This window comes from Heterodontus francisci, chromosome 8 (assembly GCF_036365525.1).
Source record: "Heterodontus francisci isolate sHetFra1 chromosome 8, sHetFra1.hap1, whole genome shotgun sequence".
NCBI lineage: Eukaryota > Metazoa > Chordata > Chondrichthyes > Heterodontiformes > Heterodontidae > Heterodontus > Heterodontus francisci.
In genome coordinates, this window is record NC_090378.1 from 33443338 (window position 1) to 33470363 (window position 27026).

Consider the following 27026-nt stretch of genomic DNA (forward strand, 5'->3'; position numbering starts at 1 on the left):
CAACTAGCGGCAGCGGGCGCGGGAAGAAGGCGAGGCAGGAGGAGACACAGGCAGCAGTGGGCCCCACTTAAATGGTGAGCAGCAGCCAGTACTGTGGTTGCTGTTCATTCCCACGCTGCAAGGAGGAACTGAGCGCAAGGCAGTGGGCAGGGACGGCCTCCATGCTAGGGCAGCCAATTGTCTTTCCAATGCCTCACTGGAGGTGCTGCTGGCGGCAGTGACTGAACAGAGAATCATCCTGTTCCCTGTCAGTGACAACAGGAAGCCTGCAAGGCTTACCAAGAAGGCGTGGCTGGAGTTGGCTCATGAGGAACTGGGTCTGTGCCAAAAACATTTCAATGACCTGCTTAGGCCTGGCAAGATGAGTCCAGAGATAGACCCAGATGGCACGCCTCCTCGTCAGCAGTCACCAGAACGCAAAAGAGAGGGTCATCATGACGGCGCATAGAGGTCTCCTGACCATGGGAGAGATTTGTACTCAGCAGCCTTGATGGCCTATAAGCAGAGGCCAGTACCTTAGACTGTTGGACAGGCAGCTAGGGTGCAGATTGCAACATCTGATGCGAATGAAAAGTGGAAAGTAGTGAGGGCGAGAGACGTTGTATTGAAAGCATCTTTCTTAACTTGCAGGCTAAACGGGAGTTGAACAGCAGGGAGAGCAAGAGGGCGTGGATGGATGGTTGGGGTTCCCCAGTTTATGGCACTGGCAAATTTTGAGGAACCGGCCCTCAATATAGCCAGAGTGTCAAGCCACAGGGACGTTGGAGACAGAGAAGCAGGATCCCACAGTAGTCAGGGTGAAAAGATTTCAATATCTCCAGGTTCAGGGCCGGCATGGCAACGCTCCCCTGTGCAACGAATTGTCAATGCATAAGCTGTCATCTCATTATTTTATGCAGCAGAAACCTCTGTTGACTGTCCCAATCTCTCATCACCACCTTTTTGTCTTCCACAGGGCCAGCCATAGATAGCAGGAGCCCACACAATGCCACCAAGTTCTCGAGGAGTCAGACGAGGAAGATACATTGGAGCCTGCACTGTCACATCTTTTTTGTGCACCCTCCACCAGTGCAGATACTCACACCTCACTGGTCCTCGCGCGGTATTAGAAACATTGGCACAAGGTGAAGCGTACATCACTTCAGAGCTGGAGGATTCAGGGGAGGCAGAGTCAGCTGTGGCCAGTACCTATCGGAGGATGGAGGACAGGTGCAGCGCTGCTCAGCAGGGTGGAGATACAGAGTCTCGGGAGTCATGAAACAGGTAGCTCTAACTGGGGAACCAATGTGAGATGTGCGACTACATGTCGGAGTTACCTGAGGCACTGCAGAGTCATGGGATGAAAACGGAGGAATCCGTTCATCTCATGTGCTCCACAATGTCTCAGTGCTTTGAGCACATGAGCTCCTCCATTGAGAGAGTGGTCCACTTCATGGAGAGCCATTTACGGTGTCACTCAGTGTGGATGCTGGAACATCATGCTGAATGCATGCAGCATTCTGTAGCATTGACTGGTCAGTGGTGCAAATGGCAGAACGAAGAATGGAGTGGATGCCAGCAGCACCCCAGCTGGTGGTTACCTCCAGCGATCAAGGACGCCATGAAAGGGCTGAGTTGGCAACAGATAGTAATGAGGGAGCCACCCCTCATGGGGCTCCATCATCATCATCCGCCTCCATGGCCCCTCCAATGGATGAAGCATTTGTAGGGTTATGCCCTGTGACAGAGGCTGCCCCTGCATTGATGCTGGTGCAGCAGCTGTTGGAGTTGCCCCGCATCGGCACCTCCATGATGAGGCCGAGCGCTACGGGTATCTCGGGCCAGACAGGCACTAGCACAGTTACCTTTTGCTGCCAGTCGTAGCTACGCTCAGTATTCGTGACTTCTGCTGTCTTCCTTTCATGTATTTGAGTTCAAAAAACTTACTGATTGCTCCATACAGCTTCTGATGGGACCTGACTTGTACTTTGACATCCAGCAGGAGGGGCGGGCTTGAGAAAAAGACTTGCTGCTGATCTCAAGGATGATGCGAATGGAAAAAGAAAAAAGGGATGGTTTGAAGGATGTTGATGGACTCCATCGATACTCACAGATCATCCACCAGGCCATGCCTCAGCTGCTGCTTTTCCCCCCACTAACCTAGCAACCACCACTGCTTTAGGAGAATTAGGAGAATTTTTATATTTTGGTTTCCATCGCATGATTGTCACCACAATGAAAAACAATCAACCAAAATCATGTTATTTCCAGGATCATTTGGTTGTCTAACATAATAAAGTTCCATACTCTTCCCTAAAATCGCTGCTGCCACTGTTTGCAGCTGGATGCAGTTTTTTGTTGTTTCTAATTCTACTTTTTCCAAATTTTAATCCTGCAGTAAGTTCCTTATAAGCTGCAAAAGGGGGGCACTTTGTAAGTGAGACAGCAGTATTGTGGAGACTGAACAATGTAAATAGACAAGTTAAAACAGTAAATGATACACGCAGTAGGTTAATCAGCAAGGGTAAAGAGAAAAGATAGGTTGTGATGTTCTGGGTGTGTACCCTTACACCCGAAAGAAACCTTTTTTCTTTTTATGGCTTTTGATTTGGTGTATTTCCAGCATTTTCTGTTTTTATTTAAGATTTCAGCTGTTGCAGTTTTTCTGTTTTATTGTAAGTAGCTACGTTACTCCATCAAGTCCTCAAATCTTAACCAAAATTTAACGGAAAAGTAATGGAAAAGAATGGAAACTTATTTTTAAACTTGCAGATTATTTTTTGTTTATTTTTCTTGCTTTTTCACTTCAACGATTGAAAAACAAACTCGCTTAGTTTTATCCTTCATGCTTGTTTTTCTTGGATCAAACCTGAACTTCATAATCCTTAACATTTTCATGATGGATGAAATCAATTTGTCACATAACTAATGGTTTGCAGAAAACATGTGGGTGTGGATTGGCTTGTGTGTTAGAGTCACAGCAGCAACAAAAATGCTTCAGGCTGACCAGTACACACGGTCTGTAGTGCCTTTTACAGAGCTGTGAATCCAAGTTTCTTGAAATTGTGCCCTAGGATGCTAGTAATCAATTGCTTAATGAGTTCATCTGAAATTCTTCTTTGCAGTATTTTAGTAACCATTAAACCAGAAAGATGGTGTCTGACAGTGCAGCACTCCTTCAGTACTGCACTGGAGTGTCAACCTGGATTGTTGCGTTCAAGTCTCTGGAGTGGAAATGAAAGCTAGTCTCAGTAATGGTGGCCATGAAACTATCATCGATTGTCATAAAAACCCATCTTGTTCACTAATGTCCTTTAGGGAAGGAAATCTGCTGTCCTTACCTGGTCTGGCCTACATGTGACTCCAGACCCACAGCAATGTGGTTGACTCTTAAGTACCCTCTGAAATGGACAGGCAAGCCACTCAGTTCAAGGGCAATTAGGGGTGGGCAACAAAGGCTGGTCTGCCAGTGATGCCTACATTCCATGAAAGAATAAAAAACTCCTACAACTTCTGTCTCAGATGTGAGAGTACTACCAACTGAGCCATGGCTGTCACTTGAATGTTACTATTGAATCTGCCACTGCCAACCTTTCAGGCAGTGTTCCAGATTACAACAACTTGCTGTGTAAAAAAAAAAAAAGTTTCCTCGTGTTGTCTCTCGTTCTTCTGCCAATCACCTTAAATCTGTATCCTCTGGTTACTGACCCTTCTCCCACTGAAAACAGCTTCTCTTTATTTGCTGTATTAAAACCATTCATGATTTTTGAACAACTTTATCACGTCTCCTTAACCTTCTCCGCTCCAAGGAAAATAACCCCAGAATCTCCAGCCTCTCCACATAACTGAAGTCCCTTATCCCTGGTACCATTCCAGTAAATCTCTTCTGCACCTTCTCCAAGGCCTTGTCATCCTTCTTAAAGTGTGGTGCTCAGAGTTGAACACAATAGTCCAGCTGAGGCTTAACCTGTGTTTTATAAAAGTTTAGCATAACGACCATGTCTTTGTACTCTACTTCTCTATTAATAATGACAAGGATCACATTTTTAACAGTCTTCTCAACTTGTCCTGCCACTTTCAAAGATTTGTGCACATATACCCCCAGGTCTGTCTCTGTTCCTGCACCCCCATTAATTGTACCATTTAGTTCATATTGCCTTTTCTTCTGCCGACCAAAATGTATCACTTTATACGTCACTGCCTTAAATTTCATGTGCCTGCCCATTCCATCAGTCTATGTCCTCCAGAAGTCAATTATTATCCTCATTGTTTATAACATTTCTGAGTTTTGTAGCATCTGCTAATTTTGAAATTATGCCCTGTATTCCAAAGTCCATGTCATTAATATTTAACAATAAAGCAGTGGTCCTAATACTGACCCTTGGGGAATACCATGTATGCTTTTTTCCAGTCTGAAAATCAACTGTTCATTACTACTCTGTGCTCTCTGTCCCTTAGCCAATTTTGTATCCATGCTGCCACTGTCTCTTTAATCCCATGGACATTAATTTTGTTAATAGTTCTATTATGTGATACATTGTCATGTGGCTTTTGAAAGTCCATATACACAAGATCAATCACACTACCCTCATCAACTATCTCCATTACTTCATCAAAAAACTCAATCAATTTAGCCAAACACGATTTGCCTTTAACAAATCTGTGTTGACATTTATTATTTCACCCATGCTTTTCCAAATACCAATTAATTTTGTTCTGGAGTATTGTCTATAAAGGTTTCCCCACCACTGACATTCGGCTGATTGGCCTATAGTTGCTGGGTTTATCCCTCCATCTTTTTGAAACACAGGTGTAAGATTTTCAATATACAATAGCCTTGGGATAAATTATGAGAAGGATTTGTGAATATATTACAAATGTATTTGAAGTCCGTTTAATGTTAAAAGTGATAATTTCACATTGTGATTTGAGCAATAGGATTGAAGAGGGAGGCAAATAAGTTTATCGAAAGAAAGGGACTGCTTCATTAGAACAGAGAATTGATTTATAAAGTGGTTTATAGATCAAGGAGTGTTTTTCCTCTTTACTTAGTGCCCCTACTTTTATCCTCTAGTGTGGAGCTCTTTTGCTAATACTTTGCAGGCTCAGAGCATAGGAAGAATGTGTATTCCCAGCTTAACATCTTCCAAGGTACGAGATCTATTACAATTAACATGGGAATTTCTAGCGGTTATGATGCTAGTCTGTGCCTACTCATTACATCTTTTCTCTTTACCCCTCCTGGACCCCTATCTTGTCATGCCTCCTTCACTTCTCCCACCTCTGCGCCCTCAAATTCCTACGTAACTCTTCAGTACTCCTCAACCTTCACATTCTCTTTCCACCATCCAAGGCTTGACTCCCTCTTAGATAAACCTACGGCTTCCCTCTGTGCCTCTCTTGGCATTCTCTGAAGGGCTCATCGAGGCACTCGGCACTGGCTCATTATGAGCCAGCAACCCAATTACCCCGTTGTTACGGTCAAGTGAGGAGGGGTCGAAGGGCTTCCCTCTTTTCTCTCTCCTTGTTTGATCACAACAGATTTAATTCTTTCTCAAGTGGATGTACTGGCCAATTCAGTAGGTATTTGATTACTTACTTGCTATGATCATAACAAGAACCAATCGGACAGGTTTTCTTGAGTTTAACAAAGAAAGAGGTTAACTTTATTGTACCTAAACCAAACTAATAAAAATAATAAACGTGTCAACATTCACTCACACACACTTTGGAGGTTTACACACACACAAGTTAGGTTACAAAGTGGGGAAAGGTAGATTGGATGCGTTATAATCCATAGGAAAAAAAAGGGGTATGCAGTTTGTGGCATTTGGCTGGCTTCTAGCTGAATTCAGTGGTCCTGAGGTTTTTAGTTTGAAGGGGTAGATGACTGGTTCAGTGGGTCTCTTGAAGACTGCGATGAAGATGATTTCCTCCAACGGGGTTTCTGATTGTAGCCAGAGTATGCAAAGGTGGTTAGTCAACAGGCAATATTTGAAAGATTTCAAGCTTGAATGGAGAGAGAGAGAGAGAGAGGGACCCCCACTTAGGGTCTGTACATGTCAGAGTCCAGTTGCTTCTCCTCTCTATGCTGTAGAAAGACACAAGCTTAAAACCACAGATGGGGAGGAGCTTGTCACATGACAGTCTCTCAGTGATTCAAAACATAGCAGTTAGCAGTATTTCTCTCTTGCTAAAAAGAAAAAAGAACAAGCAGTTCCCTTAAACTTCCTAGGTCTTGGTTCTTGCTGGAGACTGAGCAGACATTTCGTCTCCCTCCTCACAAGCATTGCAGTGTCGCGTATAGTGTTGAAAATTAGGTAACCATCCTAAGCTGCCAGCAAAGTCATCCTTGTAGTTTTTCTTTTTTAAAGGTCTTTCAAAAAATATAAATTCAGATCTCTAGTCAGTGGATTAAAGAAAATTGTCATTCAACAAAGCACATTGGTGTAACATTCTGCATTCTCGCTGAACTTCCTACCTAGCATGCCCACTGGCAGCTAATCTTGCCAATCTCCTTGTTTAACTCGCCCCTCCCACTGCTGACACTGGGCTCTGCCAGCAGATCAGCTTTCAGTCCTTCTCGCCATATCTCCCTCCAGAATGTCTGTTCACTTGTGAACAAGGCCCTCGCCATCCATAAACTTATTGTGGATGATTGCATCAACATCGTGGCCTTGATGGTAACCTGGCTTAGAGGTGATGACACCTTCCTCCTAAATGGAGCCTCCCCACCTGGCTATACCTTTTACCACTTGCCCATGCCCCCAGACTATTGCAGTGTGGTGTGGCTCTTCTAATGAAATCTCAGCTTGGTCTGTCTCCTTACTCCTCTGACACTTTCCCCTTTGAGCATCGCACCTTGTTCCATTCCTCTCACTTCCCATTTAAAATCCTCATTCTCATTCTCTACCACCCACCCAAGTATGATAAAAATTTTCTCACTGAGGTATCTTCACTGCTTTCCTCCCTCAACATTTGCACCGGACGACTTCTCAGCCTTGGTGATTTCAACCACCCATGTCAACTCAGCACCTGACATGACCTCAATACTCTCATCATAAAAATCAGAGATAAGGCGTTCTCTGATCATTTTCTTGTATCACTCTCCACCCAACATTCCCCTTCCATGTCCCAGCCCTACCTCCTGCTGTGTCTGTCCCTGGAAAAATTATCCCCCAACTCACTTACGATAACACTTTAGAAATCCCAACTATCTAGCCTTTGGCCACAACTTTTCTGCAGATACTGATTTGCTCAACCGCACCCTCACTTCCACCTTTGATGCCCTATCCCCAACTAAAGTCATTAATCTCTCTCACTGTGGCAGCAATGGTAAAGGAATGACATTGTATGTCCAAGTCAGCCTGCTTTGTATCTTGGCAGGGAACTTGGAGGTGATGGTATTCCCATGACATTGCTGCTCTTGTTCTTCTTGATTGTAGGGGTCATGGGGAAAGAAGTGTTTTTGAAGTAATCTTGGTGTGTTAGCTAAATTAGCATTCTTATCCTGTTAAATTACATTGTTTTCAGCAAGCTGAGCTTCCTTGAAAATTATGTTGAAACGTCCAAGGACGCCTAAAAATTGCTTTATCCTGAAATTTAGTTAAATAAACAAATCTGTATCTAAAGCTTTGGTTTGATTCACGATAGGGCATCGCTAAAAAATGCATTCGAACAGTCATGATCCAAATGCTTTTTGGCTTATTTTTTTTCTTTCTGCTGCAGAGATCTATAATTGGGAAAATAATGTCAGCATCTACACTTCAGCCTGAAATAAATGAAAATTTAAATGAACTGGGCAGAAATGAAACGTGCTTAATGGAGGTGGCAGTGTGGAGGTTCTTGTTTAAATCAAAGGCATCTGTTTGGATTTCTCATGGCCAAAATACTCTACAGTTTCATCATTTATGTGAATTTAAGTTTAGAATAATTTGACACCTGGAAGGAAATTGCTCCAACAGCCAAATAAGCTGTTATTTCACAGGGGATGGGGAGGTTCCATTTGAACACAGCACCATTTGTATGTGTCAAGATTAAATAAACTTACTTAGTTTATTTCACTCCAGTTAGGCAATAAGAAGTTGACCACAGATTTATAAAAAATGTTGTGAGCTTCCTAATTTAAAAGTGCACAGTCAGTCCTCTTTCAGTCACATTTTGAATATTTTACTTGTATATTCAGGTTGTTATGGATAGTTATAGATTGGAATAGCATTCTTCTTGTATAAGCTTTTCAAAAAATATTTTCTTTTATTAGTAAGTAATATCTAGCTAATATTGAATTGGCTCCAGTCTAACAGGACATGCCAATGCAACGCTCCAGAATCCATTGCTGACATTAGTGTTGCCAGTACTTAAAAAAAAAAGCAAGGTAAGTTAGAATTTCAAAATCTGAAACCTAACCCCAACCTGCCTGAAACTTCTGGTATGAATGGAGACGGGTTGGGGGATGAGCAACAAACCTGCTCCCAAGAGGTGGGTCGGTTATTTGAATACAGTAATGAGGATGTGTGCTTCAAATTTTAGCAGACTTTTAGATTTAATGGCTGTGGGTTGAGTTTCCCAAGGCTCAGGAAACCTGGAAGCTGAAGGGAGGCAAGAGCGGTTGTATCCAGCAGGTAAGTGCCTTTCCAGCATAGCTTGTGGGCCTTGAGGAATAGGAGTACTTCCCCATCAACCCCTCATGCAAATCTGCTTTCCTCCTGCTGATCAGCCTCCCTACCCGTGATTCACTAGTTTCCCCCTACCTGCAAAATGAAGCACCCGTGATACAAAGTCCCCCGCAATTTCCAACTTGCGATCTTTCCGCAAACTCTTCAACCTCCCCCTCCCCCCAGCAATTTCTCCCTCTCTCCCCTCTCCTCCCTGGGTGTGGCATTCCAACACAAGCCTTCTTGCCCACCAGCCAATCTTTCAATCTGGCTGCTGGCGAGGAAACCGAGAAAAAATTCAGATGAGGTCCTACCATTATATTCAGCAGATCCTCCATGTTACCTGCATATCTGGGTTTTCTGGTCAATACAAGTGTTCCCTGGCCCCACCCCAAACACTCACTGTAAATATCAGACCCATATCTCAACATTCCTACCTCCTATATGATTCTGTAGGTTTTGAATTGCAAGCACTTGTTTTCTCATATGCTCAATGTGAATAAAAAAGTATTTTCTGCGATTATAGCAATGGTTTCTCCGAGCAGCTAATACTTTTAGATGTTTGGAGCAGGCTGTTCGGAGCTTTTGGTATTTGCAGAGGATTCCTGGGAGTGTGTCCTATGCAAAAAGGTTTTGTAAACCATATATTAAAGAAACAATTTGCAGCAGTCATTTTACCATGACCTGTATTTGCGAACTAAACTTCCTCTTTCCCAAATAACAGTGAAACAAATGATAAAATGATGGACAAAAAAATAAAAATGCCCAAATGCATTTAGCTATGGATGTTCAGTATTTATTTACTACTGTTGATCATTATACACTCAGTGAAGAGGAGATGCTGAACCAGCCTGAAAGCTGATGTTGCACCTTTTGCTTAACAGTGTGAAAAACTTGTGTTGCTGCAATGTGCTGTTAAATTCCTGTTGCCAGCTCTGAAAGCTTGGCCAATTGTTTTGGAATGATTAATCAGTTATTAAAATAAAATGATAATTGAGGGCATAATCTGAGTCTCTTTGTAAAACACTGCAGCTTTTTCAAAAACAAGCTGAGTGTCATTACCATGGAAATATCACAAGCAAGACTGTTTTAATTCCTCAACAAGGAAAAGCTGTGTTTTAAAAAGCTTTTCTAGACTCCGATAGTGGAGTAAACCAATGTTTTTAACAAAGTTCACCCTTCAGATCCTGCTTCTAGGATTATTGGGTATGTGATTTGTTCATTTGAAATTAGGACAAATTGGGGGTTAATACCAAATTCTTGGTAATCGATTTATCATTCTAAGAGAGGACTTGAGTTTAGTTCATTCAATTTAGTTGGTAGAACACGACTGAATAAAGCAATGGAAAAGAATAGATGCCCCACCACAATCCACCGCAGTAATAAAACACTAAAGCCACTGCGGATATGCATTACTTAACCCTTTATGTATTCAATATGCTTTGCAGTTTTCAAAACAGATAAGTATTTTATCAGAGGTTATGGTGTTTACTCAAAGATTCTTTTCTATTCAGATGACATTTTTATATCAGTAATTACTATCTGCCAGGTTGAAGATGAACTTAATGGTTTAAGTGATAATTTATTAATCTCAAAAAAATTTAAAGCAAATTGTATTTTTAATTCCTTTTCTTTGAAGCTACTTTTGTGGCATACACAGTCCCCATTCCCAGGCTAAATTCATCTTTAAACAAATGACTAGAATGTGCGCAGGTTTGTTGCAGTTGACTGGCCCTTGAGTTGCCCTACCTTTCTCATGTGTTTGATCCAGAAGAGTAGCTGAGATTTGGATCTCACCAAACTTGAAACTTTGCAGTACTGAGCCCAGGTCTTGCCACTTGATGCAAAATGTCAATCATCCTTGCATTGTTCTACCTGACTATGGAGGGAATGTTTCACCTTTGCAAAAGTGAATCCTCAAATGGAGACTCCCAGTGCATGTAAAGCTACATGTTGGGCACATAATTGCAGCATCAGGAGTTAATGATGACAGTCGACTGCTTGGACTACACAGAACTATGTATATAAGAATTTCGAGAAATAGAATTAGGCCAGTTGCTGAGCGGAGCATTGCAGTAGCTTTTGTACATTATTTATCAAGTAAGCATCTATTTAACTATGAGGATACAAGCTGATTTAAATAGGACAATTTTGGTTTGAGTCATGAAGATCCAATATTTGTTCAATCTAGAGTAAATCCAATGTGAGTCTGAGGCTGCCCTGTATTTATAAGGTTACCCTAGTAAGTCTTAGGTAGTTCAGGGGTGATGATGCATCTGTTTTTATACTCATGTCATAAAAGGGACCCTGTTGTTCCTGGTTATGAAGTGATGTGTGTGCATTCATTTTCTCTGACAATCTGCCTATAGAATATACTTCTGTTTTCCTGGTCAGTACTGTCAATCTCATAGTCTTTCCTTTTTTCCATCATTTTTTTTATTTGTGCTCAGGTGCTAAAAGATGTTGGTAAGACACCATTCATTGCACATCCCTAGTTGTGTGAGGGCATTAAAAGTCAACCATGTAGTGGGGAACGGAGTCACATGTCAGCCAGACTGGAGGGGACATTGCTGAAACATTTTTTTCTGGGCCAGCCCACAAATTAACAGATTTATTGAATTCAGCTTCACAACTTGCCACGGTAGGATGGAATTAATGAAGCCAGGGTTGTTCATCCAGTGCCATAACCACTACACTAGAATATAGCTGTAAGATATGTAAACATTTTAATTATTTAATAAGCAAATGTTAAAAGTATTAACTATTAATAAAAAGTAACAAGTGAGTAGTTGCTGAGTGTTTTGTATTTTTACATAAGGTATTCATAGGGTTTATCAGTATTAGTAAGGTTTATGAATAGTAAGGTTTTATTAGCATTGGTAAGGTTTATTACCAGTAGTAAGGTTTATTTGCAGTAACAAGGTTTATTGTCTAATAGATAGAGGAATAGCAGGGCAGCTCCAACCTCGAGAGTGCACATCCTGTGCAGTGTGGGAGCTGTAGGATGCTTCCTTTGTCCTGGATAACCATTTGTGCAGGAGGTATCATCAGTTGCAGCAACGTGAGCTCTGGGTTTTGGAACTTGAGCAGCAGGTGGTGTCACTGCGGTGCATCCGCGAGGCTGAGAGCTATGTGGATGGCACGTTTATAGATGTGGTCACCCCGCAGCTTCAGGGTAGACAGGGAGGTAGGGAATGAGTGACCATAAGACAGTCAGAAGAAACAGGTAGGTAGTGCAGAAGTCCCTTGAGTGCATCCCACTCTCCAACCGGTATTTAGTTCTGCATACTGATGAGGGAGATGGTTTATCTGTGGAGTGCAGCCAGAGCCAAGTCCATGGCACCACGAGTGATTCTATAGTTAGCGGAGCAGAGAGGCATTTTTGCGGCCGCAGACCCGAATTCAGGGTAGTATGTTGCCTCCCTGGTGCCAAGGTCATGGATGTCACTGAGTGGCAGCAGAACATTCTGGAGGGGGAGGGTGAACATCCAGAGGTTGTGGTCCATATCACTACCAACGACATAGGTAGAAAAAGGAATGGGATCCTGAGGGCAGAGTTTAAGGAGTTAGGAAAGATATTAAGAAGCAGGACCTTAAAGGTAGTAATCTCCGGATTACTCCCAGTGCCACGCGCTAGTGAGCATAGATATAGGAGGTTAGAGCAGATGAATCTGTGACTAGAGAGATGGTGCAGGAGGGAGGACTTTAGATTCCTGGGGCACTGGGACCAGTTCTGGGGGAAATGGGACCTGTACGAGCCAGACGGTATGCACCTCAACAGGGCTGGGACAAATATCCTTGAGAGGAGGTTTGCTAGTGCTATTTGGCAGGGTTTAAACTGGTTTGGCAGGGGGATGGGACCTGAGGGTGAATTCAGATGGGACATAATCAGAAATGGAAGTGGAAGGCAGAAAATTAGTGAATCAGTTTGAAAGGCAGAAGAAATAAAGGTTAGAAAATAAAAAAAGAGATTGGCAGTGCTCAAGGGTATATACTTCAATGCAAAGAGTTTAGCAAATAAAGCAGACGAGCTGAGGGCACAGATAGAAATGTGGCAGTATATTATAGCTATTACAGAAGCATGACTTAAAGAGGGACAGGAATGGCAGCTCAATGTTCCTGGATATAGAGTTTTCAGATGAGATAGAGAGGGGGATAAAAAGGAGGGGGTGGCAATTTTGATTGAAGAAACAATTACAGCTTTGAGAAGGGATGATTTGTTAGAAGGATCATCAAATAAGGCCATATGGGTTGAGCTAAGGAATGCAAAAGGGGCTGTCACACTAGGGAGTGTACTATAGGCAGTCAGATGGAAGAGCAAATATGTAGGCAAATCTCTGAAAAGTGCAAAAACAACAGGGCAGTAATAATAGAGCATTTTAACTACCCCAATATTGGGATAATTTTAGTATGAAAGCAATGGAGGGAACAGAATCCTTGAAGTGCATTCAGGAGAACTTCTTTGGCCAGGCAGAGGGGGTGGGGTGCTTTATAATGGTGGCATAGAGTACAAGAGGAAGTTATGATGAACCTTTATAAGACACTGGTTCAGTGTCAATTAGAGAATTGTGTCAAGTTCTGGGCACCACACATTAGGAAGGGTGTGAAGGCTTTAGTGCAAGTGCAGAAAAGATTTACAAGAATGGTTCCAGAGATGAGAGACTTCAATTATATGGATAGATTGGAGAAGCTGGGGCTGTTCTCCTTCAGTAAGGAAAGGTTGAAAGGAGATTTGATAGAGGTATTCAAAATCATGTGGGGGCTGGACAGAGGTGGATAGGGAGAAACTGTTCATGTTGGCAGAAGGGTCTAGAATCAGAGGACACCGATTTATGGTGAATAACAAAAGAATCAAAAGTGACATGAGGAAAAACTTTCTTTTTGCAGCAAGTGATTCGGATCTGGAATGCACTGCCTGAGAGTCTGGTGGAGGTAGATTCAATTATGGCTTTCAAAAGGGAATTGGATAATTATCTGAATAGAAAGAAATCTGCAGGCCTACCCAGGAGAGGCAAGAGAGTGGGACTAGGTAAGTTGACCTTGCAGAGAGCTAGCACTGTGCTCTAACCATTCTATGATTCTATGAATTCTGCTGCCGTTGATGGCCCACAGTGCATCATGAATGCCCAGTTTTCAGCTGCTTGATCTGATCTGACTCTATCCCATTTAGCACAATGGTAGTACCATACAACATGATGAAGGATATCCTCAGTATTCTATGAAAGAATTTTAAAATAAAGAGCAGTTGCGGCAATGATTTATAAAATGTCAGGATTGTCTTACTATTTTGGTTCAATGTGACCCTTTTAATAGACCCCAACATCTGATTTGCTTTACAGTCACCTGAGCATTGTTGCAATAGCTTCAATTTATTGTCAGTCTGAACTGTCTCTTCTCTTTCATTTTCCATGCACATTATCTTCTTTCCATTTAAGCAATAGTCCCTTCCTGGATTTTTTCCCCCGTGTGAAGCACTTTGCATTTCTCTATTGAAATTCATCTGCCATCTGTCTTTCCAATTCCCAAGTATATTTTGTCTTTGATATTGAAGCAGGTGCATTTGAAAATCAGGCAAACTTCTCAGTGGTCAGCCAATTAAGAATGCCTAGATAAGGTGTGAATAATGATTTCTAGGCCACTGAATGTTCATTTGCTTTTGGCATCTAACTACAACAGGAACCATTCTTAATATTTGAGTATTTTATTTGTAAATGCAAAGCATTATCCATCAAAGCTCACGCAATTTGAATATCATCTAGACATCAAAATTCTGTCTCAGCTGACTGCATATAAAACAACATTTTTTTGGGATATTTTAATTGCAGTAAGTAGGGATTGAAATAAAAACAGAAAATGTTGGAAATACTCAGTATGGGATCGACATTGTTTCTTTTCCAGTTTCCCCCCCACTTTTTTTCTGATGGTGTGACTCATGCTGGAATATATTCTACACTTGTCCACAGCCAGCTGTCTGACACCCTGCCAAGTAGATCATATTCATGTGGGACAGTGACTCAAGCAACCTTCAGTACTGCCCTCAAACAGACATTTTGTCTCAAATTTATAATTTCATATAATTTTGACTGTGAATCAGAGCTGGCACAGGCATATTGGGCTAAATTACCTCCTTCTGTGCTGTATGATTCTGTGGAAAAAATAGGAATTGTGGAATACAGTCATTTGGTAGTACAGAATTTGACAATTGCTGAAAATAGAGACATGTCGAAACTTTTCGTCTTGCACTCATTGGGACAATACACAAGAATAACCAATGGAAGGGAAAACAACTTATACTGCATGAGAAGAGGGTGCTGATTGGTTGGCAATTTTCAGCAATTGTGAATAAACCTTGTTCTATCTTCTTATAGTTTATTGTGATAGTTTGAGTGGCTGCACGCTGGTGTGTTATGCATGATTGAGAATGTCTTCCCTTTGGCATCTTCACCAACTGTGTCCTTGGCCTGCTTGCTATCTAACATAACTTAAGAAAATAAGAAATAGGAGCAGGAGTAGGCCATTTGGCCCCTTGAGCCTGATCTGCCACTCAATAAGACTATGACTAATCTGATCTTAACTCCACTTTCCTGCCTACCCCTCATAACCCTTTACTCCCTTGTAGGTCAAAAATCTGTCTAGTTCAGCCTTGGATATAGTCAATAACCCAGCCTCCACGGCTCTCTGATTAACGACCCCCTGAGAGAAGAAATTCCTCCTCATCTCCATTGTTATGACCAGGTAGGTGATGCCATGGCTGGTTTCCACTGTTCACTTCCCAGCTAAGCACAGACAGCAATTATGTTCAAATTAGTGTTTCAGCCCCTGTGTTTTGTTTGCCAAATAAACAGATGGTGACAGGTTTTCTCGTAGGTTTTAAAACAGAAGATTAAATATTTATTGAACAATATTCATCACACGAAATGTTCTCAACACCACCCATACATGCATTTATTCTCACAGGTACACACAACGGAAGATAGAAAGAAGGGAAAGGGTACAAGATGTTAAGGTGTAAATGTCTGTTGTTTCAGGAAAATCTGTGGGATCCTCTTGGAATGTGAGTTTTAGAGTTGCAGGTCTGTTTGCTGGTTGTCTTTGTATTTGCTGGGTTGCTGAAGACATCTGGCCGTTCACTTCAGTTTGAAGACGGTGCTGATATTCTTAGTTCCGTTTTCACAGGTGGAGGAGTTGTTTCAAAGGCATTCTTTTCAACTTGTCTCAGCAAGGTTCAAATATTAGCTGGAACTGCTCTCGCTCTCACTCTCTCGCTCTCTCTCTCTCGCTCTCTCTCTCTCTCTCTCTCTCTCTCAGCCTTGTGCTGGAATTCAAGATGGCTTTCGATGTTGACCGTGTGGTTTGAGAGTCCAGACTGATGTTGATGACTTGATGACCGAACTGGAAAGACTGCTTTGTTCTTCAAGTCAATTACCTTTAAAGGTAAGCTGATTTTGTTTTTCCCCCCGGCATCGGGTTCCATGGCATGGCGGGGGGGGCCCTGAAGATGGCTCCAGATGAGGCCCACCACGGACCTTGATACCGAGAGGTTCCGGCCCAATCCTCCCGTTGCATCGTTGCAGCCTCCCTGTCACTAGGTGACAGGACCACAATTTTAATATGCAAATTAATTAAAATAATTAATTTAAATAAACTTACGTTGCCTCCTGATGGCCCACCACGATCTTCATCCCGACAGCCAGCACTCCCGCGCCTTTGGACCCTCGTCTGGTGAAACGAGGCGTCACATTGGTGGGGAGAGGGAGATTTATCAGTGTGGGGGTGGGGGGAAACGGGGTCAAATTAACGTCATGTGTGTAGGGATGGTGGGAAGGGTTGAGTTTAAAGTTTGTGCAGTTTGCGGAGGGAAGGTCAGATGGTAAAGGTAAGAGTTTATGGGGGGGAAGAGCAAATAATTAATTTAATTATTATTGGGGTGGGGGCAGGGCAAAAGAAATGTATTTCATTTAATTAAATCCATCTTTAAATATTTAAATATGCCAGTAGGGCTAACAGCCTTTTAAAAATGGCATCCGCGCCTGCACACAGTGATTGGGGGGGGGGGGGGGGTGGGTGGTGGTGACCTGCCCTGGCTATTTAAATGAGTCGCTGTGCTTAGGATCACGGTGGCTCCGCGACATGCAGCCTGTGTGGGAGGGCCGCCATTTTTTCTCGCCCGTCACCGAAATCGATGGCGGGCACATAAAATTCAGCCCATTAAGTTTTAGTTTTGTGACTTTAGGTTTCAGTTCCTGATGGGCTGTACAATAGCTTTTGATGGGACCCCTTATGATAGTATGTGGGCTGTTCACACACTATTGTGGTGAGGGGTGGCTGGAGACGTACAGTCTGGGGATATCTTTGTTTTAGTTCGTTTTGGGTATAGCTGACATCTGTGTGTGATAAGCTGTCTCATTTTCCTGTAGATGGGGTTAATTGGTTTTAGTTCTAGTGTGGACTCAGAGCAAACAGAGGCACCACAGACATGGTATTTGCATTCAGACAATTACAGGAAAAGTGTTGTGAGCAAAACAAAGGCTTGTACATCACTTTCGTAGACCTCACCAAGACATTCGGCACTGTGAGCAGAGATGGACTTTAGAAAATCCTTGAAAAACTTAGGTGCCCACCCAGGTTCCTGGCCATGGTAAAGCAGTTTCATGAAAATCAGTAGGGACAAGTCAAACAAAACAGTGACCTCTAAAGTCCCTTCCATATCTCTAATGGCGTGAAGCAGGGATGTGTGCTGGCCCCGAACCGATTCACCATCTTTTTCAGCAAAATGCTGCAGCAGGCAACGGAAGACCTTATATAAGCTTCCGGACTGAGGGAGGTCTTTTCAACTTCAGGCTCAATCAAAGACACAAGAAAAACTCATCCATGAACTTCTTTTCGCTGATGACTGCTCTCCTGGTCCACAGTCAGTCAGACCTGCAACGTATAACAACACGTTTTTCCGAGGCGGCACAACTCTTCGGACTAAAATCAGTTCAAAGAAAACTGAAGTCCTGCATCAGCCTGCACACCAAGAAGAATATAGACCACCAAGCATTGTCATCGAGGGAACTGAGCTGAATGCCATCAAGCAATTTACTTATTTGGGGAATGTCATCTCGTTTGATGCCACCATAGACAAGGAAGTGGACAATAGACTCTCAAAAGCAAACAGTACATTCGGCAGACTCTACAAACGTGTGTGGAGCAACCACAGCCTCAGAGCACAGACCAAACTCAAAGTGTACAAAGCCATAGTCCTCACCACCCTTCTGTATGGTGCCAAGGCATGGATCCTATACCGCCGTCATGTATGCTTTCTAGAGTGCTTCCATCAGCGCTGCCTCCGCAGCATCTTTAAGATCTGCTGGCAGGATCGCATCACAAACATTGAAGTCCTGGAAACAGCCAACATCACCAGTCTCGAGGCCATCCTCCTGCAAAGCCAACTGTGTTGGGCGGGTCACATTGCCCGGATAGATGACCGTCGCCTGCCCAAGATCGTGTTGTATGGAGAGCTGACCATTGGTAAACGGAACAGAGGGGCCCCATGCAAACGTTTCAAGGACTCCCTGAAGAAGCCCCTCTCTGTGTTCCACATCGACCATCACCAGTGGGAAGCGCAGGCCATAGATCGTGATGCCTGGAGATGCTACATTGGGACTGCTACAGACACCTTTGAGACTGAGTGAAGAGCCAGTGTGAAAGAGAAAAGGAGGAGAAGGATAGATCCAATTGCCCCCAGCAGTGACTACACCTTCACTTGTACCCACTGTGGGAGAATCTGCTGATCACAGATAGGCCTAACTAGCCTCCAGCAGGCCTGCAACTGATGTCTACAACCTCCCCAAAATCTTCGTCAGCAAAGAAATGCCAAGAGAGATGTGTGATAAGCTATCTCATTTTCCTGTAGACGGGGTTAATTGGTTTTATTTCTAGTAGACATGAATGTGAATTCTAGTGCAGGAGTGGGTATGGGCCGTGTGACTTGCCTTCCATATTGTTGACAGCAAATCTACCAGTCTTTTAAAATTGTTCTGATTTTTATAACTCTTCTGTTTGTTTCTGTATTTTCATCACTGCACTTCTCATGAATGTGACACCTCTCCCAAAAAGGGAAAAAACGAAATGCCTTGGATTTCATTTTTTGTTGTTTGTTTCTGGTAGCTAAGTGGGAAAGGAAGAAAGAAGATACAGGGTCACATCACACCACTTTCATACACTCCTCAGGCTTCCAGCCCTGAATCAAGTACAAACTTTTGTTGATGGTGTTTTCTTTTACACATCCTGGACAGTGCATCAACTAGGACATTGTTTTCTTTCCACTATGTGTGTAATTTTTAGGTTGAGTGGTTGGAGGAGTAAACTCCATTGAAAAAGTCTGGCATTTTTAACTTTGAATTTTTCCAGGAATGTGAATGGATTGTGGTCTGTGTAAATTTGAATATATGTCCATTTTTGCCTAGACTTTGAAATGTTGAAGAGCTGGGAGGAGCCCTAATGCTTCTTTTTCAATGGTGGAATATTTTTTTGATGCTTGTTTAGTTTTTTGAAAAATAGAAATGGGTTTCTCAAAGCCTGAATTATCATCTGGGAGTAAAACTGCGCCTACTCCAATATCACAAGCGTCAATGACCATCTTAAAATGTTAATTGAAATTTGGGACTGCCAATGTTGGGTCATTTGTTAAAATTGCCTTCAACTTTTCGAATGCTAGATGGCACTGCTCTGACCACACCACTATTGCACTTTTCTTTATTCTTTTCTTTTGGGCCTCCTTATCTCGAGAGACAATGGATACGCGCCTGGAGGTGGTCAGTGGTTTGTGAAGCAGCGCCTGGAGTGGCTATAAAGGCCAATTCTGGAGTGACAGGCTCTTCCACAGGTGCTGCAGAGAAATTTGTTTGTTGGGGCTGTTGCACAGTTGGCTCTCCCCTTGCGCCTCTGTCTTTTTTCCTGCCAACTACTAAGTCTCTTCGACTCGCCGCAATTTAGCCCTGTCTTTATGGCTGCCCGCCAGCTCTGGCGAATGCTGGCAACTGACTCCCACGACTTGTGATCAATGTCACATGATTTCATGTCGCGTTTGCAGACGTCTTTATAACGGAGACATGGACGGCCGGTGGGTCTGATACCAGTGGCGAGCTCGCTGTACAATGTGTCTTTGGGGATCCTGCCATCTTCCATGCGGCTCACATGGCCAAGCCATCTCAAGCGCCGCTGACTCAGTAGTGTGTATAAGCTGGGGATGTTGGCCGCTTCAAGGACTTCTGTGTTGGAGATATAGTCCTGCCACCTGATGCCAAGTATTCTCCGAAGGCAGCGAAGATGGAATGAATTGAGACGTCGCTCTTGGCTGGCATACGTTGTCCAGGCCTCGCTGCCGTAGAGCAAGGTACTGAGGACACAGGCCTGATACACTCGGACTTTTGTGTTCCGTGTCAGTGCGCCATTTTCCCACACTCTCTTGGCCAGTCTGAACATAGCAGTGGAAGCCTTACCCATGCGCTTGTTGATTTCTGCATCTAGAGACAGGTTACTGGTGATAGTTGAGCCTAGGTAGGTGAACTCTTGAACCACTTCCAGAGCGTGGTCGCCAATATTGATGGATGGAGCATTTCTGACATCCTGCCCCATGATGTTCGTTTTCTTGAGGCTGATGGTTAGGCCAAATTCATTGCAGGCAGACGCAAACCTGTCGATGAGACTCTGCAGGCATTCTTCAGTGTGAGATGTTAAAGCAGCATCGTCAGCAAAGAGGAGTTCTCTGATGAGGACTTTCCGTACTTTGGACTTCGCTCTTAGACGGGCAAGGTTGAACAACCTGCCCCCTGATCTTGTGTGGAGGAAAATTCCTTCTTCAGAGGATTTGAACGCATGTGAAAGCAGCAGGGAGAAGAAAATCCCAAAAAGTGTGGGTGCGAGAACACAGCCCTGTTTCACACCACTCAGGATAGGAAAGGGCTCTGATGAGGAGCCACCATGTTGAATTGTGCCTTTCATATTGTCATGGAATGAGGTGATGATACTTAGTAGCTTTGGTGGACATCCGATCTTTTCTAGTAGTCTGAAGAGACCACGTCTGCTGACGAGGTCAAAGGCTTTGGTGAGATCAATGAAAGCAATGTAGAGGGGCATCTGTTGTTCACGGCATTTCTCCTGTATCTGACGAAGGGAGAACAGCATGTCAATAGTCGATCTCTCTGCACGAAAGCCACACTGTGCCTCAGGGTAGACGCGCTCGGCCAGCTTCTGGAGCCTGTTCAGAGCGACTCGAGCAAAGACTTTCCCCACTATGCTGAGCAGGGAGATTCCACGGTAGTTGTTGCAGTCACCGCGGTCACCTTTGTTTTTATAGAGGGTGATGATGTTGGCATCGCGCATGTCCTGGGGTACTGCTCCCTCGTCCCAGCACAGGCATAGCAGTTCATGTAGTGCTGAGAGTATAGCAGGCTTGGCACTCTTGATTATTTCAGGGGTAATGCTGTCCTTTCCAGGGGCTTTTCCGCTGGCTAGGGAATCAATGGCATCACTGAGTTCCGATTTGGTTGGCTGTATGTCCAGCTCATCCATGACTGGTAGAGGCTGGGCTGCATTGAGGGCAGTCTCAGTGACAGCATTCTCCCTGGAGTACAGTTCTAGGTAGTGCTCAACCCAGCGGTCCATCTGTTTGCGTTGGTCAGTGATTATGTCCCCCGATTTAGATTTGAGGGGGGTGATCTTCTTGATGGTTGGCCCAAGAGCTCTCTTCATGCCATCATACATTCCTCTGATGTTTCCGGTGTCTGAGGCCAGCTGAATATGACTGCAAATGGGTTTCTCAAAGCCTGAATTATCATCTGGGAGTAAAACTGCGCCTACTCCAATATCACAAGCGTCAATGACCATCTTAAAATGTTAATTGAAATTTGGGACTGCCAATGTTGGGTCATTTGTTAAAATTGCCTTCAACTTTTCGAATGCTAGATGGCACTGCTCTGACCACACCACTATTGCACTTTTCTTTAGCAGTTCTGTTAAGGGAGCAGCTAAGGTGCTAAAATTGGGAACAAATTTATGGTAGAACCCACACTTTCCAGGAAACGCATGATTTCCCTCTTGGTTTTTGGAATGGGGAAATCTACCAGGTCTTGCACTTTTCTACCCTTGGCAACACTTGACCTTGGCCTACAATGTGGCCTGAATAGGTTACTTTGGCTTTGGCAAATTTGCTTTTTGCCAAGTTGGCCACTTGGAGTACCTTCTTTTGACTTTTAAAGAGTTCTCTTAAATGATTTAAATGGTCTTCCCAGGTGTTGTTGAAAACTAGCAAGTCATTGAAGTAAACAACACAGTTGTTTAAACTAGCTACTGCCTGATACATTAATCTTTGAAATGTGGCTGGGGCATTTTTCAAACATTTTGCGCTGAAATAAGCCATCAGAGGTGACAAAGGCTGAGATTTCTTTTTCCTGTTGGGTCATTGGAATTTGCCAGTCTCCTTTCAATAAATCTATTTTAATGATGTAGGTGGAATTTCCTAATTGGTCTATGCAGTCTTCGATATGGGGGATTGGATATGAGTTGGTTCTTGTAACTGCATTGACCTTGTAAGCAATACAGAGCCTGGTTGAGCCATTAGGTTTGGGAACTAATACTATAGGAGAGTTCCAGCTGCTCTGGCTGGGTTCAGTTAAATCATTTTCCAGCATGTACTGGATTTTCTGGCAAACGTGAGCTAACTTTTAGGGTTCAGTCTATTAGGGGTTCTGTTTTATTGGTGGGGTCTGTTCCACATCCACATGGTGTACTGTTAAGGGTGTGCAACCCAGTTTGTCCCTGCAGACTTCCTTGAACTTCTTTAATAATGTAATTCGGTCCTGTTTTTGCTGCTCAGAGAGAGAGTTCAACATTGTCTCTAATATCCTTAGAATTTCAATGTTTTCCAATATGACAGCAGGGGATTCAATTTTAGAATTTTCGGGGTTCTCTTCTTCTTCCAGTTCGTCCTCACTGCTGCTGTGCTCCTCTACTGCTTTTACTGCCTCTGCCTCAGAATAGGCTGTCTGTGTTATCCTTTTTAAAACCGGGTCTGTCTGCTGGGTTTCAGTTAAGGATAGCCTACTGTATACCGATGGTATCCAGCTGAGGTCTTCAAAGCTGGTGGGCTTTTGCTCACATCAAGACTCCTTGAACCACTCACCTTGCAGATTTGGAAGGAAAAAGAACATCCCCCACCCCAACCCCGACTTCAGCAATGCAACAATTGTAACTATCTTTAAAAAGGGAGATGAATCGAGGTATTTCACTCTTGTTCGTAGCAGGGAAAATTCTGACACGCATTCTTCTGAATCGCCTACTTCCTGTGGCTGAGGAAGTCCTCCCAGAGACACAGTGTGCTTCAGACCTTCCAGAGGAACCTCCAACATGGTCTTTGTTGCTCGACAAATCCAGGAAAAATGTCAAGAACAACACCAGGAATTCATTATTGCATTCATCAGCCTGACCAAAGCATTTGACTCAGATTGTGCTCCGAAGATTTGGATGTCCAAGAAACTTCATCACAATCCTGCAATTGCTCCATGATGATATGACTGCAACTGTCTTGAGTGGGAGATCTGAAACAGACACCTTCAAAATCCAGACCAGGGTCAAGCAAGACTGTGTGATCGCCCCATACTATTTACAATCTACCTGACAGTGGCTGTTCACCTTATGAAAGATCAGCTGCCTTCTAATGTGAATATTATATACTGCCTAGATGGAAAACTCTTTAATCTCAGTTGCCTCCGTGTCAAAACTAAACTGACCACCATTGACACAGATGATCTACAGTTTGCAGGTGACTGCAGTGATGTTGCCCACTCTGCATCAGATTTGCAAGCTGCTCTCGATCGCTTCAATTCTGCATACTAGAGACTCAGCCTGTCCTTGAATGACGCCAAAACAAAACTCATATCAACCCACACCTGGTCAGCCAAATATTCCACCTCCCATATATGCTGAAGCAGAGACTTTGGAATATGTTGAGCACTTCCCATACCTTGGCAGCCACCTATTTCAAAAGGCCACCATCGATGAGGAGATCCAACACTAGATCAGCTGCGCCAGCTCAACCTTTTACGAACTACAGCAGCGAGTGTTTGACAACATAGACCTCTGCAAGTCAACAAATGTCCTAGTGTACAGAACAGTTGTCACCACACTCCTGTACTGTAGTGAGAACTGAACTGTGTATAAGCAACACATAAGAGCACTAGAGAAATTCCATCAGCAGTGCCTCCGCCGCATCCTCCAGATTCAATGGGAGGACCATCAACAAACACTCATGTCCTTCTTGAAGCCAGCTCCACAATCATTCTGACAAAATTCCTGCAAAACCAACTTCGATGGACTGGACACTGTGTCCGGATGGCCAAAAACCATCTCCCCCGCCAGGTCCTGTTTTCTTAACTCTCAAATGGCCAGCGTTCCGGGGAGGACAAAGAAAGCACTTCATAGACACTCTGAAGCTCTCTTTGAAGTGCAGCAGCATTGACATTGGTGACTGGGAGGAACTTGCTAACAATCTTTCAAAATGGCGACAACGTGTCCATCAGACTGCATCATGCTTTGAGTCCAAACGCCTTAATGAAGAAGCAGAGCGGTGGCAGAGAAGGAAAGAAAAGGAATCAGATCCTGCACTCCGGATCCCACTACCTCTTGGGACATCCTGCCCCTGTCCCCACAGATCTGCAGGTCAAGAATCGGCATGTTGATTGACCTGAAGAACAAAGGCAGAAACTTGTGTCCTTGAGTAAACATCGTCTTCGAATCTAAAGACAGCCAATGATGATGACTGTCGACCTCCTTTTCTTCCCCTAAATCTCCAAAAAATGTCTCAGCCAGCTAGACCTCTGGGTCATCTGACTGGTTTTCTTGGCTTAGCCCTCTCTGGCGGACTTAGTTGGCCAATGTCCTGGTTACTACATAGGCAGGAAAGATTTCAGAGACTTTCTCCTGTATTTGTTCTGTCTCCCTGGCCTCATTTGGCTGGCCTCAGACCACTGAGGCTGCTACCACTCTACCTCCAGCCGAGTAGCAAGTCTATTCTGGCCACAGGTAGATTAGGGACAATCCCGACAGTAACCGGTCCAGAAATGAGGTCACAATAAAAGTGGACCGGATACAGCGGTACAGACATGTATCCTCCCTCAATGCCTTTTATCAGAACTTTTGCTTTTAGCGAGCCCTCTGGTGGGAAGATCATTCCTTTCCTGAGCATGACAGATTGAGTGGCCCCTGTGACTTGAAGTGGGTTTCCCTGTCTCACTTGAGGTGTGGGGATCACCTTTTCTTTTAAAACGAAATCCAGATAGCCTTCAGGAATTTTCTCTACTTCTGCCTACCTTGGCGGTATTCTTTTCAGGGTCCCTTACCACAGGTAGGGCCACAGGCTCAACTGCCTTGTTACCTGCTTGGGCACCCTTTTCTTGACTAACCTTGTGCACTCCTACAAAATTATTTGGCTTTCGCTTTAACTTCCAGCAGTCAGCTCTAACATGCCCTGCTTTACTGCAGTGCAACATGCATTATACATTCCTGTCCTCTGCATTTTCTTTCCTTCTAGTGGAGGGCTTCTTGCATTCTCACTTATTAATTCCCTGTTTCTAACGCCCCATCTTTTGTCACTTGCCCATATGTTTAATTATTTCAAACTCAGTAAAAGTCGTGGTAGGTCTTTTCCTACTGTTTCTAAATTTCTGCCGATGGGCTTCGGGTGCTAACTTATGCATTTAGATTGCTGTTTTAGTTTGTTGGTAGTCAGAAGAACTCTTTTCTGATAACAGAGAAAAAGCTTCACGAATCTACCCACTAATTTGCCTTGCAAATTAGGATAGCTCAATGTTCTTTTGGCCATTTTAGTCTGTTAAGCTTTTTTTTTCAAATGAGGTGAAATAAGACTTAACTCCTCCTCATTAAATTTTGGCACTAGTTTTGACTGCCTTGTAATGTCAAAGTTTTGTCCTGAATTGGGAATACTGTTTGAATTTCTAGCGGCATCCTCATCTTATGTTTGCAGCCTTTCTAACCCAAACTTTTTTGCTGCTGCCTCTCTTCTCTTTCCCTCTGCAACTATATTTCCTCTCTTTTCAACTGGTATTCTCCTCTCTTTCCTCTCTTTTCAACTGCATCTGCATCTCTCTTTCTTCTTTTTCCTTCTGAAACTGCATCTCCTAACTTTTCAACTGCCTTCTAGCTAGGGTTATTTTCTCGGAATCAGATTCCATGCTTTCTTCTTCTGGTTCAGGAGTAAGTTTAAAATAGCTAGCTAAACTCTTCAGTCTTTCAGGTTTCTTTGCCTTTTGCTTGAATGTGACTCCGACCAGGGCATCTAGGGTTTTTAAATGTTCAATATTTAATCGATTTAATTTGTCATGGGATATGTCTGCCTGCTCTGCAAATTCCTTAGCATTAAAATGCATCTATTAATTTTGTTTCTAGCACCATAGAGAAGAAATGAATGATATGAGAAAAGCTGTTTAACTTACCACAGTTTTAGAGGTCAATTTTCCTCCTGTTACCAAATCTCTCATTTCATCTAATGTTTCAAAAGTTCTGGCTCAGAGCCCCCCCTGTTTTTGTAACTTTTCTGTTTGTTTCTGTATTTTCATTGCTGCACTTCTCGTGAGCGTGACAGCATCTTAAATGAGAGACCCCTTATTTTGAAACTGTGCCCTCCAGTTCTAGATTCCCTCATGAGGTGAAACATCATTCAGCAGTTACCCTGTTAAGCCCCTCAGATTCTTAAATGTTTCAATAAGATCACCTCTCATTCTTCTAAACTCCAATTATTATAGGCCCAATCTGCTCAACCTTTCCTCATAAGGCAACCCCTTCATCCCAGGAATCAACCTAGCGAACCTTCTCTGAACTGCCTCCAATGTAAGTTTTGTCAGATTTTTGTGTATTTAGGTGGGATGTTGACTTTTGGCCCACAAGGTTCAAACTCTGGCTTCTTAATCAAGATAGAGAGTTTATTAAGTACAACAAGAATATACAAGCAATACTTAACCAACGGCTTTAATTAGACAGCAGGATATAGTGTGTTCTCGGTCCTTGCCTTCCGAGCTGCTGTGGTGCCGTCCTCTTTCTTGAGGTGTTCTGTTGACTATAGGTTGGTGTGCCCCGAGTTGTCCCAGCACCTGCCATTTATTGTCCCCTCTGAGGGTTCCTTCCTTTCATATTAGGCTATAGTCCACCTTAACCCTTTGATTCGTCAGGTATCACCTCAACTTCTGTACATTGTCTCTTCTTGATTAGTTTATAGTAATCAGATTATAGCAGATATGATCCTACCCTCTGTACATTGTCTCTGCAGACAGCTTGATGGCCGAAGTCATCTCAGTTGGGCCAAGGCCAATTTTAATAAACTGAAGAGTGATTTAG

General features: G+C 43.4%; 1 protein-coding gene across 6 annotated transcripts in view; it reads left to right on the top strand.

Moving 5' to 3' along the window:
• The window catches only part of st3gal3a (ST3 beta-galactoside alpha-2,3-sialyltransferase 3a), a 788939-nt gene that overhangs the window by 20811 nt on the left and 741102 nt on the right, over positions 1-27026 (top strand). For 3 of the 6 annotated variants that reach the window (XR_010975488.1, XM_068036918.1, XM_068036928.1), the window contains exons 2-3: positions 13521-13662; positions 15253-15368. The exons of 1 other annotated variant lie outside the window; for it this stretch is intronic. The gene's annotated coding sequence lies outside the window, so the exon portion shown is untranslated. Of the gene's footprint in view, positions 1-13520; positions 13663-15252; positions 15369-15979; positions 16068-27026 lie in introns of those variants that run through there. 2 more of the 6 variants (XM_068036919.1, XM_068036920.1) reach the window with 2 other exon arrangements.